Source organism: Lotus japonicus, chromosome 1 (assembly GCF_012489685.1).
Source record: "Lotus japonicus ecotype B-129 chromosome 1, LjGifu_v1.2".
NCBI classification, from domain to species: domain Eukaryota; kingdom Viridiplantae; phylum Streptophyta; class Magnoliopsida; order Fabales; family Fabaceae; genus Lotus; species Lotus japonicus.
In genome coordinates this window covers 63,971,120-63,983,609 of record NC_080041.1, presented here as the reverse complement: position 1 = coordinate 63,983,609, position 12,490 = coordinate 63,971,120, and positions in this window count along the sequence as shown.

Here is a 12,490-nt window from a genome sequence, read left to right as displayed (position 1 = left end):
TGTGTTCATTTTTTATTGATTTTTTTTCGCCATGGGCTCTCTCCGTCATAGCTAGAGCTTCTGTTTAATTAAAACCTAACATTTCTAAATTGTTTTTTTAACTCATCATTTGGTTATATGTGAAAAATATTCGAAAAATCTTATTTTCCTTCATCGTAAATCATCGTGTGACGGTAGATTTTTTCCCTCAACTTGAACTTCTAGATGTGTATTTGTTCAGCGCTTAAAATCTCTGCATTTTGTGGCATTTAAAAGGTGCCAATAATTGCTAAGCAACATATATAACATGGTCTACAAAATTATAAGGTTTTTTTTTTTAACTTTACAAAATTGTAAGGTACTTTACAATAAATTGGGATAAAGAAAGGTGCAAGAGAGAAAAGAAGCGAAAATTGAGATTTAAGAGAGAAAGAGAAAATTAAACAATCTACTAAAAAGCAGAAATTAAACATATAACAATAATCTATAAGAGCTATTGAATTCCAAGAAAGACATAAGCACTGTTCTACCCAAAATCAAATCAAGTAACATGAATTTAAATAAAAATGTAATTAGTCGATGTGGGCATGGTATTGGGCATGGTGTTACGACACAAAGGGCAAGCATGACTTGTTTTCAGCCATTGAACAAGACAATCTTGGTGAAACACATGCTTGCAAGGTGTTGATAAAATCTCCATAGCACCATCATCGCCAAACTCCTTTAGACAAATACTGCAGCTTGTCATGGCAGCACCTTCTTCTCCCGGAAATTTTTTCATGGAATTAAAGTCATGACGTAATGAGATAATTACGGTAATGAGATAATTTAGAATTATCTCATCACTGTCCAGCTGCTATCATTTATGCAGTGAGATAATTATGGGATTGTTATAGCTGTACAATTGCTGTCAAATCTGGTAAGAGGTTCTTGTATTATTGTACATCTAATTTAGGAATGTATTAGGCTGTAATTTGCATAATCATAGGGATTTGATAGGAGTCTGTTCCGTACTAGGGAGTTCTGACGTCGGAAACTGACAGAAAGTAAACCCTAGCAGAGTGCTAAAAATATCACAAAAGGAATATTCTCATTAAATGTTTGAAAGGTACTTTTTACAAGGGGTTGACCTCTCCTTTTATAGAGGAAATGATCATAACATGGACTGTCACTGTACTTGGGCCTGACAACCGGGGCCCAAGCCTCTATACATATAAGACAAAACTAAAGGAATCTTCCAGCTGGCGCGTGGACCCATCCAGAAGACGGGCGGGCTTCGACGTTGTTCCATAATCCCGCCATGGCTGCTTTCGTTCATCTAAATGCTTGATTTGGGCGGGAATAAGGGATACTTATATCCCGCCCAGTCCACATGCCCCCAAGACATGAGGCTTAAGTAAGTTGAGTCGAAATGTCTTTATACGTTGCTTCGTCGCCTACCTTTATCATTTACTTCGTTCTTCTGATAATTGTGTCGCCGTTCTTTCATTTGTGTAGGTGTCCCGCCCAGTCCACATGCCCCCCAAGACATGAGACTTAGGTTCCTTGAGTCGAGACGTCTTTACAGTATATCGCCATTCTTTGTAGTCATGGGTCTGTCGTCACATTCTTGCTTATGAATTCTCGCCATTTTCATGCTCCTTTATATGTCGCCATTTTTTATCTTTGTCGATATCTCGCCGTTATCACACCTGTCAAACACGTCTTTTCAACTAACGCACGTATCCTTTTTTTTCGGGATTTTGCTATCATTTGCCATAAATGCAGTTGTGCGTCTCGAGGAGTTACGTCTTTTCGTTTCATACCTTTTCAAATTTCAAACCCACGATCCCACGATCCTTCGCAGTCTTTCCCACTCATTCTCTCTCTTCCTTTTTCTTCTATAAATACCCTTTTTACCTTTCACTTTTCACTTTTCTGAAAACCTTTGCTCTGAGAACTTCTTCATCGCAGCTTTCCCTCTCTTCTTTGTTCTCCGGTGAACCTTGCTCACTCCGGCCGTCGTCATTGCGCGGTGCTCCCCCATCGCCGACGTTCTCTTTACTCAATCCTCCGCTTCTTCCTCCGGTGAGTCCTTCCCCTTTCTCTTTTCTTGACACTGTGTCTTCTTCTTTCTTTGTGTTTGGACCTGTTCATCTTCTTTTTTATTTTTATGAAATTACCCAGCATGTCGACACAAAATTTTAGCATTTCCTCCTTAGAGCTCACTTCCCCTTCTACGGAGGGGGAAGTTTCTGCCCCCACCGTTATCGAAATACAATCCTCGCCCTCCACTCACGAGGATTCCGGTCCCGCCGGCTCCGTTGATTCTATTCTCTCCTCTAATGGAGATTTGTCTTCGCCCGAATGGCGTTCCAATGCGCATTTAGTTGAAGATAAGTGTCTTTGGCGCTCCATCTGGGGTAGCCTTGGGAGCATCAGTTCGCTTCGAATATCTTCTCAAGGGTTTACAAAGATAAATCCCGCCACCTCAAATAACGAAGATCACCTGTTAAATGTTCTTCCATGTGGCGAGGACGATTGCGTTCTTTTTCGCAAGGAACCCACTGATGAATCGCCCGATTTCTTTTTTGTTTATGGTTATTTTTTCTTGGATTTGAATATCAAACTCCCTTTCTCGCCCTTCATATGCCACGTTCTTACCTTTTTGAACGTGGCGCCTTGTCAACTCCAGCCCAACGCCTGGGGTTTCATACGCTGCTTTGAAATTCTCTGTGAACATTTGAGTTGCACTCCCACCTATCTCTTGTTTTTCCTTTTTTATAAGACTGTCACCACAAAACCTACATCTGTCAAGTGGGTTCCCCTTTTGGCTCGCAAGAACATGAGCCGATTCACCGCCCTTAAAAGCCATTACAAAGTGTGGCAGAAAAAATATTTCAAAGTCATGGAGTCGCCTGAAATGAATAACTTGTTTCGAGATTCCAATAACCACCTTCTCTTCCCCTTTTACTGGACAAAAAACCCTCGCCGAAAAATATCCGTTTCATACGACGCCTTGGATGAATCCGAGCAAGCCATCGCCGATTACCTCCGCACATTACCAGTGATCTCTGGTCATGACTTGATTGAAGCGTCGAAATCCGGCACTTTAAATCAATTTTTTAGTAAGTTTATAATTTTTGCACAACTTGTTTTTCTTTTTGTTTATGTACCTCGCCTAATTGATGTTTTCCATGCAGCCACGATGGGAAAAAGCAAGGTTGATGCCAACCCCCTCAAGATGAAGGAATACCTCGCCCAGTCTGCTGCGGCGGCGAAGAAAAGGGCCGCCGAGACTGAGCAAAAGAAAAAGAATGAAGGTACTTCGGGCTCTGATAACGTCAGGGACCCAAAGCGCCAAAAAACTTCGAGCGCTGTTGGTGTTAAACCTCTTCACCAATCAACTCTTGATTCAAAAGGTCGTCCGACTGAGAAAAAGAAGGGGCATGACAATGTCCCGCCACATCAACCGGATTCAGGCGCACTGATCAACCGCCCTTCAACTCCATTCGTCCAAGCTGGCCCTAGCTCAGCTATTGGTGGCGAGGCTCTTCCCCCTTTGCTGAACCTATCTGATCCTCGCTTCAACGGATTGGATTTTATGAATCGTACCTTTGACAACCGGATTCACAAGGATGTTTCCGGTCAAGGCCCTCCCAACATTGCTTCTGTGGCGATCCATCATGCGCTCTCTGCCGCCAGTACTGTGGCGGGAATGGCCCAGTGCGTGAAGGAGTTGATAGCAACCAAGAACCGTTATGAAAAGAAGGCGGTTGACTATAAGACTGCCTATGAGCAGGCAAAAGCCGATGCTGAGACCGCCAACAAAAACCTGAAGGCTGCTGAGGAGAGGTGTGCTAAGTTAATTGATGACTTGGCGGCTTCTGACTTGCTTCTCCAAAAGACCAAATCTCTGAAAGAAACTATCAACGACAAACACACTGCTGTTCAGGCCAAGTGCCAAAAACTGGAAAAGAAGTACGAACGCCTAAATGCTTCCATCTTGGGGCGTGCTTCTCTCCAGTTTGCTCAAGGCTTTCTGGCGGCCAAAGAGCAGATTAGTGTGGTTGAGCCGGGCTTTGATCTTTCCCGTATTGGGTGGCTGAAGGAGATCAAGGATGGTCAAGTAGTTGGTGATGATGACATTAGCCTCGACCTCCTTCCCCAATTCGATGATGAAAGTGAGCCTGAAGAAGATGGCGAGGATGGGAATGAGCAGCACAAGAATGAGGATCACGAGAAGGAAGACCCTCAAGCTGGGACAAGCCAGGGCAACAACGCCAACAATGAGAACCTGTCTTGAATTTCTTCTTTTATTTCATAAAGTTAAAATTTTTCTTTGGGCATTGCCCTGTCTTTTATCATCATTCCAAATCATGTACGGGCGTCGCCCCCTTTGCCTTACTTTTAATGAATACCATTTTGAGTTCATTCGTTGTTACCTTGAGTTGTTACTAACTTTTGTTGTTACTTTGGTTTGCATACCTTAGTCGATTTTTCGACGAGGCTTGGTTTCTAGTGGCCACTAGAATTGCCAAGGCTTTTAACATTTGATGGCGACACTTTCTTATTCCGAAAGGTTTACTCGCAGTATTGCATACTTTGATACGATTTGCATTGCATGAACTCGTAATATAAATTATATTGAATTAAAAAATACAGGCGATTTTGTTGAAATAATCTTTTCATTAATTTTCTTTCACATGAGAACAATTGTCCCATTCTTTTTACATGCCGCCTCATTAAAAACCTCTCCAAAGAAAGGAAAAAAGAGTGCGACTTCATTCACCCTTGGTTGTTTCTATTAACTAAAATACTGCTTGAGATGAGAGGCGTTCCATGTTCGTGGAACCTTTTGACCATTTAGTTGTTCCAACTTATAAGCTCCTCCTCCAACATCACCTATAATCCTGTAAGGCCCGCCCCAGTTGGGTGAAAGTTTGTTGTGTTTATCAGGTATTGTATTTTTTCGGAGCACTAAGTCTCCTACCCTCATTTTTCTAGGCACTACTTTCGTTGAGAATTTTCTTGCAACCTTCACTTTTCCCGCCTCATTCCTTATGTGAGCCTCACGTTGTTCCTCGGGCAGCATGATTAGATTTGCTATTAAATTTTCCCCGTTGTCATTCTCATTAAACCGAACCACTCGCCAATTTTGATTTTCAATTTCAACTGGGAGCATGGCGTCAGTCCCATAAGTTAAACGATACGGGGTTTCCTTTGTGCTTGACTGTTCAGTGGTGTTTTATGCCCAAAGAACGCCTGGTAGTTCCTCCGCCCAAAGCCCTTTTGCTTCATCCAGTTTCTTCTTTAAACCTTTCAGGATAACCTTGTTAGCCGATTCAGCCTGCCCATTGGTTTGTGGATGTTCTACAGAGGCGAATCGCATCTCGATTCCCATTTCTGTACAAAATTCCCGGGTAACATTACTTGTGAATTGTGTTCCATTATCCATTACTAACGCCCTGGGGACCCCAAATCTACAAACAATCCTTCGCCACAAGAAGCTCCTGACCTTGGCAGCCGTGATAGTTGCCACCGCCTCGGCTTCTATCCATTTAGTGAAGTAATCAACCACCACGATGATATACTTCATTTGTGCCTTCGCTACTGGGAATGGTCCCAAAATGTCTACCCCCCACATAGCAAATGGCCAAGGCGCCATCATGGTTGTTAACTCTTCTGGCGGAGCCTTGTGCAAGTCAGAGAAGACTTGGCATTTTTCACATTTCTTAACATACTCAAGACAGTCCTTCTTCATTGTCGGCCAATAAAATCCAGCTCTCACGATTTTCACCGCCAAGGATTTCCCGCATATATGGCTTGAACAAACACCTTCATGGACTTCCGCCATTATTCCATGGGCGTTCTTGGTGTCAACGCATTTGAGCATAGGGGACATAATTCCCCGCCGATACAACTCACCATCCACCACTGTGTAAAAACTGGCTTCCCTTCGTTTCGCTCTTGTGTTCACATCGTCATCCTTTGGAGGGTTTTCTAGGAAGATTTTGATTGACTCCATCCAAGAAGGCTCGCCTTCAATTACTGACTTGACTGCTTTCAACTTTATTTCTACCAAATCAATGCTCGGGCGAGGCAGGGTTTCCTGAATGACTGTTTGGTAATTGCCCAATCTCCCTGTGCTCGCCAATTTTGCTAACACATCTGCCCTCTCATTTTGGCCCCTCGAGACATGTTCTATCTTAATTTCTTTGACCTTCATCATCAATCTGTGTACCACTTCCAAGTATTTGGAAAGTTGCGGATCCTTTACTTGGTACTCGCTTTTCACCTGTTTAACCACTAACTGCGAATCTCCCTTGATAAATAACTTTTGGACCCCCAGCTCAATGGCTAGCCTTAAGCCGGCAATCAAAGCCTCATACTCAGATTGATTGTTGCTCGCCTTGAACTCGAACTTTAGAGACTGTTCAATGATCATTTTGTCTGGACTTTCAATTGTTATCCCAGCCCCACTTCCAGTCTTATTAGAGGATCCATCCACAGATAGGACCCATTCTCCTCGAGTCTTCTCGCCTTCCGTGGGTGTTAATTCCGCCACGAAGTCGATCAAACTTTGAACTGTGACTTGGCCCCTTGGCTCATATTGTATATCATATTCTGACAATTCCACTGACCAGCTAACCAATCGCCCTGACAAATCAGGCTTCTGAAGTACTTGTCTTAAGGGGACATCAGTTTTAACTTTAACTTGGAAACTTTGGAAATAAGGCCTAAGGCGCCTCGCAGTTTTCAAAATCGCCAATGCAGCCTTTTCAATTTTTTGGTACCGCAACTCTGCCCCCTGTAAAGTATGGCTCACGAAATATATAACTTTATGCTTTTTTCCCTCTTCCTGGAGCAACACTGTACTCACCGCCTTGTCAGTAACTGCTAGATAGAGCACTAATGGAAAGCCTGGTGTTGGTTTGGATAGTACTGGCAATGTGGCCAATGATTCCTTTAATTTGGTAAAAGCTTGTTCGCATTCCTCAGTCCACTGAAACTTTGAATTCTTTTTTAAGCATGTGAAGAATGGGGCCGCTTTGTCACCCGCCATTGGCAAAAAACGTGACAAGGCGGCCATTCGTCCTGTCAAACGCTGAACTTCTTTGACACTTGTTGGGCTTTTCATCTCTAAGATCGCTCTTCCCTTATCAGGATTCACTTCTATTCCTCTCGATGTCAACATGAATCCCAAGAACTTTCCTCCCTGGATCCGAAAAGAACACTTCTCTTGAGTAAACGCTTCCTTAAGATCGCCGCCATGATCACTAGCCCTGGCGGACTTTACGATCATGTCGTCCACATATACCTCCATATTCCTGCCCACTTGTTTTGAAAAGATTTTATCCATGAGCCGTTGGTACGTAGCTCCTGCATTCTTCAATCCAAAAGGCATTGTCTTGTAACAGTAATTCGCCTGATTGGTCATAAATGCTGTACTTTCTTCATCTGATGGATGCATCATGATTTGATTGTAGCCCGAATAAGCATCCATGAGACTTAAAAGTTCATTCCCCGACGCTCCATCCACAAGCTTATCGACATTGGGAAGTGGATATGAATCTTTAGGACACACTTTGTTCAAGCTTGTGTAGTCCGTGCACATTCGCCACTTCCCATTGGATTTTTTGACCATCACAACATTGGCGAGCCATGTCGGGTACTGCACCTCACGGATGAAGCGAGCCTTGATTAGTTTCTCAGTCTCTAATTGTACTGCCTTATTCTTTTCATCACTCATTCTCCGCCTTGGCTGGATGACTGGGGTCGCCCCTGGTCGAATAGCCAATTTGTGAGTGATCACATTGGGGTCTATCCCTGGTACATCATTGATGGTCCATGCAAAGAGATCCAAATTATCACCCAGCAGCGTGATCAACCTTTCCTCTTGTTCTTTTGTCAAACTGCTGCCAATCTTTAAAACTTTATCCTTAATTTGCACTTGCTTGGTTTCTTCCAGAGGTTGTGGGCGGAAATCATCAGCATCGTCTCTTGGATCCAAACTGAATCCCTCTTGCGGAAAGATTTCTGTGATTCTGTGACTTTCTTTGGCGGCCTTACGCCCATAAAGCGCCACACTTCTTAAATAACATTCTCTTGCTGCATTTTGGTCCACATGTAATACCCCAACCTTTCCATTGCAGGCTGGATATTTAACAGTCAAATGAGCTGTTGAAACGACCGCACATAGCTTGTTGAGGGTGTCTCGTCCCAAGAGTACATTGTAGTTGGCTCTGCACGCCAGGACTAAGTACTTCACTTGAAATTTCTTTACAAACTCTCCTTCGCCAAAAGCAGTTGGTATTTCCACATATCCTCGAACAGTGACACGGTCCCCTGTAAACCCTACCAAGGTTCCTTTATACGGCCTCAAGTCTGACTCTTTTAGCCCCAGGCGATCAAAGGCATCTCCATAAATGATATCCGCCGAAGACCCCTGGTCTAAAAATACTTTCTTCGTGACATAATTGTTAACCCTGATTGTTACCACAATTGGGTCGTTGTCATGGGGAATCACGTGCGCAAAATCCTGAGGAGTGAATATGATAGGGGAGTGATTCACCCAACACTCGCTTTCGCTTGCCTCATGTACTGAGTGTACTGCCGCCACATAGCGCTTTCTAGCCTTACTTGAAATTGCACCCCCGCCAAATCCTCCTACAATAGATGAACATTCCCCAACAGGATCGCCCAACTCTTCCACTATCTCCTTGCCTTTGCCTTTGTCTCCTTGGGTGATCCTAGCGACTTCTGGCGTTGCTGTGTCTTTAACGAAGTTTGCCAGATGACGAGCCTTAATCAATCGATCAATTTCCCGCCTCAAATTCCAACAATTATCCGTCGTATGCCCCAACGCTTTGTGGTACTCGCACCACCTATTGGTATCTACATTAGCTGGCGGTCGCCGCGGGGGTGGCGGGTACTGCACAACATTCGTTTGCCCAACAGCCCTTAAAATGGTGCTTAAGGGCGCATTTAACTTTGTAAGTGGAACTGGAGCTGGCGCAGTACCATGCTGACCAGTTGTGGCTGCAGCGGGACCTTGAGAATTACGGTGCCATGTATTTTGAAATCCTGGTTTGGAGTTTTGATATGGTCCCGGTCTTGGTAGACGGGGGGTTTGTGCTACCCTGGTTTCCTTCCCTGCCTTAGGTTTATCCTGCGAAACCCCGCCGGAATGGGCTTGCTTGCGTCCTTCCTCTCTTTCTTGTTTTTTCTGATCATCCTGCTCAATTAATATGAATTCCTGAACACGAGCACGAAGGTCCATCATGTCTTTTGCTGGTCGCCTCGTCAAGTCCCGATTCAAGTCACCCGCCCGAAGACCATTTTTGAAAGACGCAAGGAAAACATCCGGATTGCCCTCCTCCAGTTGAACCGCCATTTTACTAAATCGCGCCATGTAGTTCTTGAGCTTCTCCCCTGGCTGTTGATGTATGCTGATAAGATCAAACATGGTTGCCTTGGTAGTTTTATTGGCGGAGAATTGAGTTAAGAACTTTGTGGACAAATCAGTAAAATTGTCAATGGAGAAGGGCGGTTGACGGATGAACCATTGCATCGCCATCCCCTTGAATGTTGATGGTAACAACCTACACTTCACTTCATCTGTTGCTCCTCCAATAACCATTTTCGTGTTAAAATAACGCAAGTGTTCCATGGGGTCTGAGTCGCCTGAAAAGGCGTCCAACGCCATCGTTTACAGATGCTTTGATATGCCCACCCGTGTGATGGCGGGAACAAAAGGCTGGAATTCAACAACGTCTTCGGCCTCGAGCCGTTGTTCTTGCTTATAGTCTTGTCGCTGAGTTAAGTACTGCACCTGGGCTTGCAACTGCTCGTTCTGGCTTTGTACTTTTTGCAAAGTGTCCAACATTTGTTGCAAGGCCGCCGGAGTGATTCCCGTCACCACCTCTGGCGCTTTTCTCGGAACGCTGGTTTTGAGGTCATCCAGATTTACATACTCAGGCGGCGCTGATCGTCGCCTGACTCCTGGATCTGATCTAGCTATCAGATCTGAAGGTCTTCCTGGAGCTGCATTCACCAACGAGACTGGTGACTGCGCCACCGAGTGAACCCCCGCCGAAGAAGCCTCCTGCTCCGGCTCTTGAGGTACTTCGCGGTTGTTGTACCGTCCACCGCCGCGGCCGCCGTGACGACCACCCCTCCGGCGATGATCGCGGCGGCCCACACCACACGAACGAGTTTCCATGGATCTTAAAACGCACCCTCTATGTCAAGTAGTAGATCGAAGTAAGACCCACAGACGGCGCCAATGTTCCGTACTAGGGAGTTCTGACGTCGGAAACTGACAGAAAGTAAACCCTAGCAGAGTGCTAAAAATATCACAAAAGGAATATTCTCATTAAATGTTTGAAAGGTACTTTTTACAAGGGGTTGACCTCTCCTTTTATAGAGGAAATGATCATAACATGGACTGTCACTGTACTTGGGCCTGACAACCGGGGCCCAAGCCTCTATACATATAAGACAAAACTAAAGGAATCTTCCAGCTGGCGCGTGGACTCATCCAGAAGACGGGCGGGCTTCGACGTTGTTCCATAATCCCGCCATGGCTGCTTTCGTTCATCTAAATGCTTGATTTAGGCGGGAATAAGGGATACTTATATCCCGCCCAGTCCAGAGTCTATTAGGAGTAACAGTTGACTCATCTTCTGTATATATTTGGTACGAATATCAATGAAAGGCAGAGTGGTGTTCTCTCAAAATTCTTTATGGCATCAGAGCAAGAAAACTCAGGGCCTGAAAAAGAAGATCCAAAGGCGGCAGGAAGTGTCAAACAACCTGTCGACCAAGGGAAGAGAATTCCCTCACCATATGATCTCAACGCCAGTGATAATCCTGGAAACATAATCACCCAGGTGAAGCTTCGTGGAGAAAACTATGACGAATGGGCACGTTCGATGAGAACTTCGTTGCGTGCTCGAAGAAAATGGGGATTTGTAGATGGAACAATAGAGCAACCAGAGGAAGGATCAATAGATCTGGAGGACTGGTGGACAGTTCAGTCCATGTTGGTATCGTGGATCCTGAACACCGTAGAACCAAGCTTGCGTTCTACAATGACTTATAGCGAACATGCTAAGGATCTCTGGGAAGACATCAAGGAACGATTCCCAGTCATCAATGGTCCAAGAATACAGCAGCTGAAATCTGATTTGGCAAGTTGTAAGCAAGAAGGAATGTCAATGGTAGCCTATTATGGAAAACTGAAGATGCTGTGGGACGAGTTAGCCAACTATGACCAGATTCTGATTTGTACATGCAAAGGATGCAAGTGCAATATCAAATCTAAGTTGGAGAAACGCAGGGAGGATGAAAAGGTGCATCAGTTTCTCATGGGTTTGGATGATGCAACTTATGGAACTGTGCGTTCCAATCTCTTGGCGACAGATCCATTGCCTTCTCTGAATAGGGTATATTCAGTTATGATACAAGAAGAAAGGGTGAGAACAATCACTCGGGCCAAGGAAGAAAGAGGAGAGGTCGTGGGACTGGTTGTTCAATCTAGCAACAGAGGAAAAGGACGTGGAGAGACAAAGGACAAGAATGTGACTTGCAAAGTTTGCAACAGAACAGGTCATGAAGCTGCAAACTGTTTCCAGTTGATTGGATATCCTGAATGGTGGGGAGACAGACCAAAAAATGGAGGAAAAGGTGATGCGCGAGCCAAGACAGATCAACGGATGGGACTAGGACGCGGTAGAGGAGGAGCAGTTCGTGCTAATGCTGCAGTAACTAGTGCAGCAGGGAGTGCAAGTGCATCCTTCACAGAGGCAGTTAAAGTTGGGATTACTGGATTGACCACTGAACAATGGCAGACATTGGTAGAATTGTTGAATTCTCAAAAGGCAAACACCGGTGAGAAGATGACAGGTAAGCATTATATCAACCCATGGATAATTGACACTGGAGCATCTAACCATATGACAGGGGATTTGAAGAGCATGTGTGAGTTACATGACATTCAAGATTGCCCCGTAGGACTTCCCGACGGAAAGCACACTGTTGCAACCAGAGAAGGAACCGTGGTGCTGGATGGGGGTTTAAAACTCTCAAATGTTCTCTATGCTCCCAAGCTGAATTGCAATTTGATATCAGTATCGCAATTAGTGGACGACACAGATTGTAACTTGTTGATTACTAAAAAATTGTGTGTTATGCAGGACCGCATTTCGAGGATGCTGATTGGTGCGGGTGAACGAAGGAATGGGCTTTATTACTTTCGTGGAATTCAAGGAGTGAAGGCCTTCAAGACTAATGGGGTGAACCACGCAGAACTGTGGCATAGACGTTTGGGACATCCATCTTGGAAAATCATGCAACTAGTTCCTAGTGTCAGTAAAATTAAGAATTGTGAGCTGTCAAATAAGGCTTGTGATGTATGTCTTAGAGCCAAACAAACTAGACAGAAGTTTCCATTGAGTGATCACAGAGCCACAGGAGCTTTTGAATTAATCCATTGTGATTTGTGGGGACCATATAGAACACCTTCTTC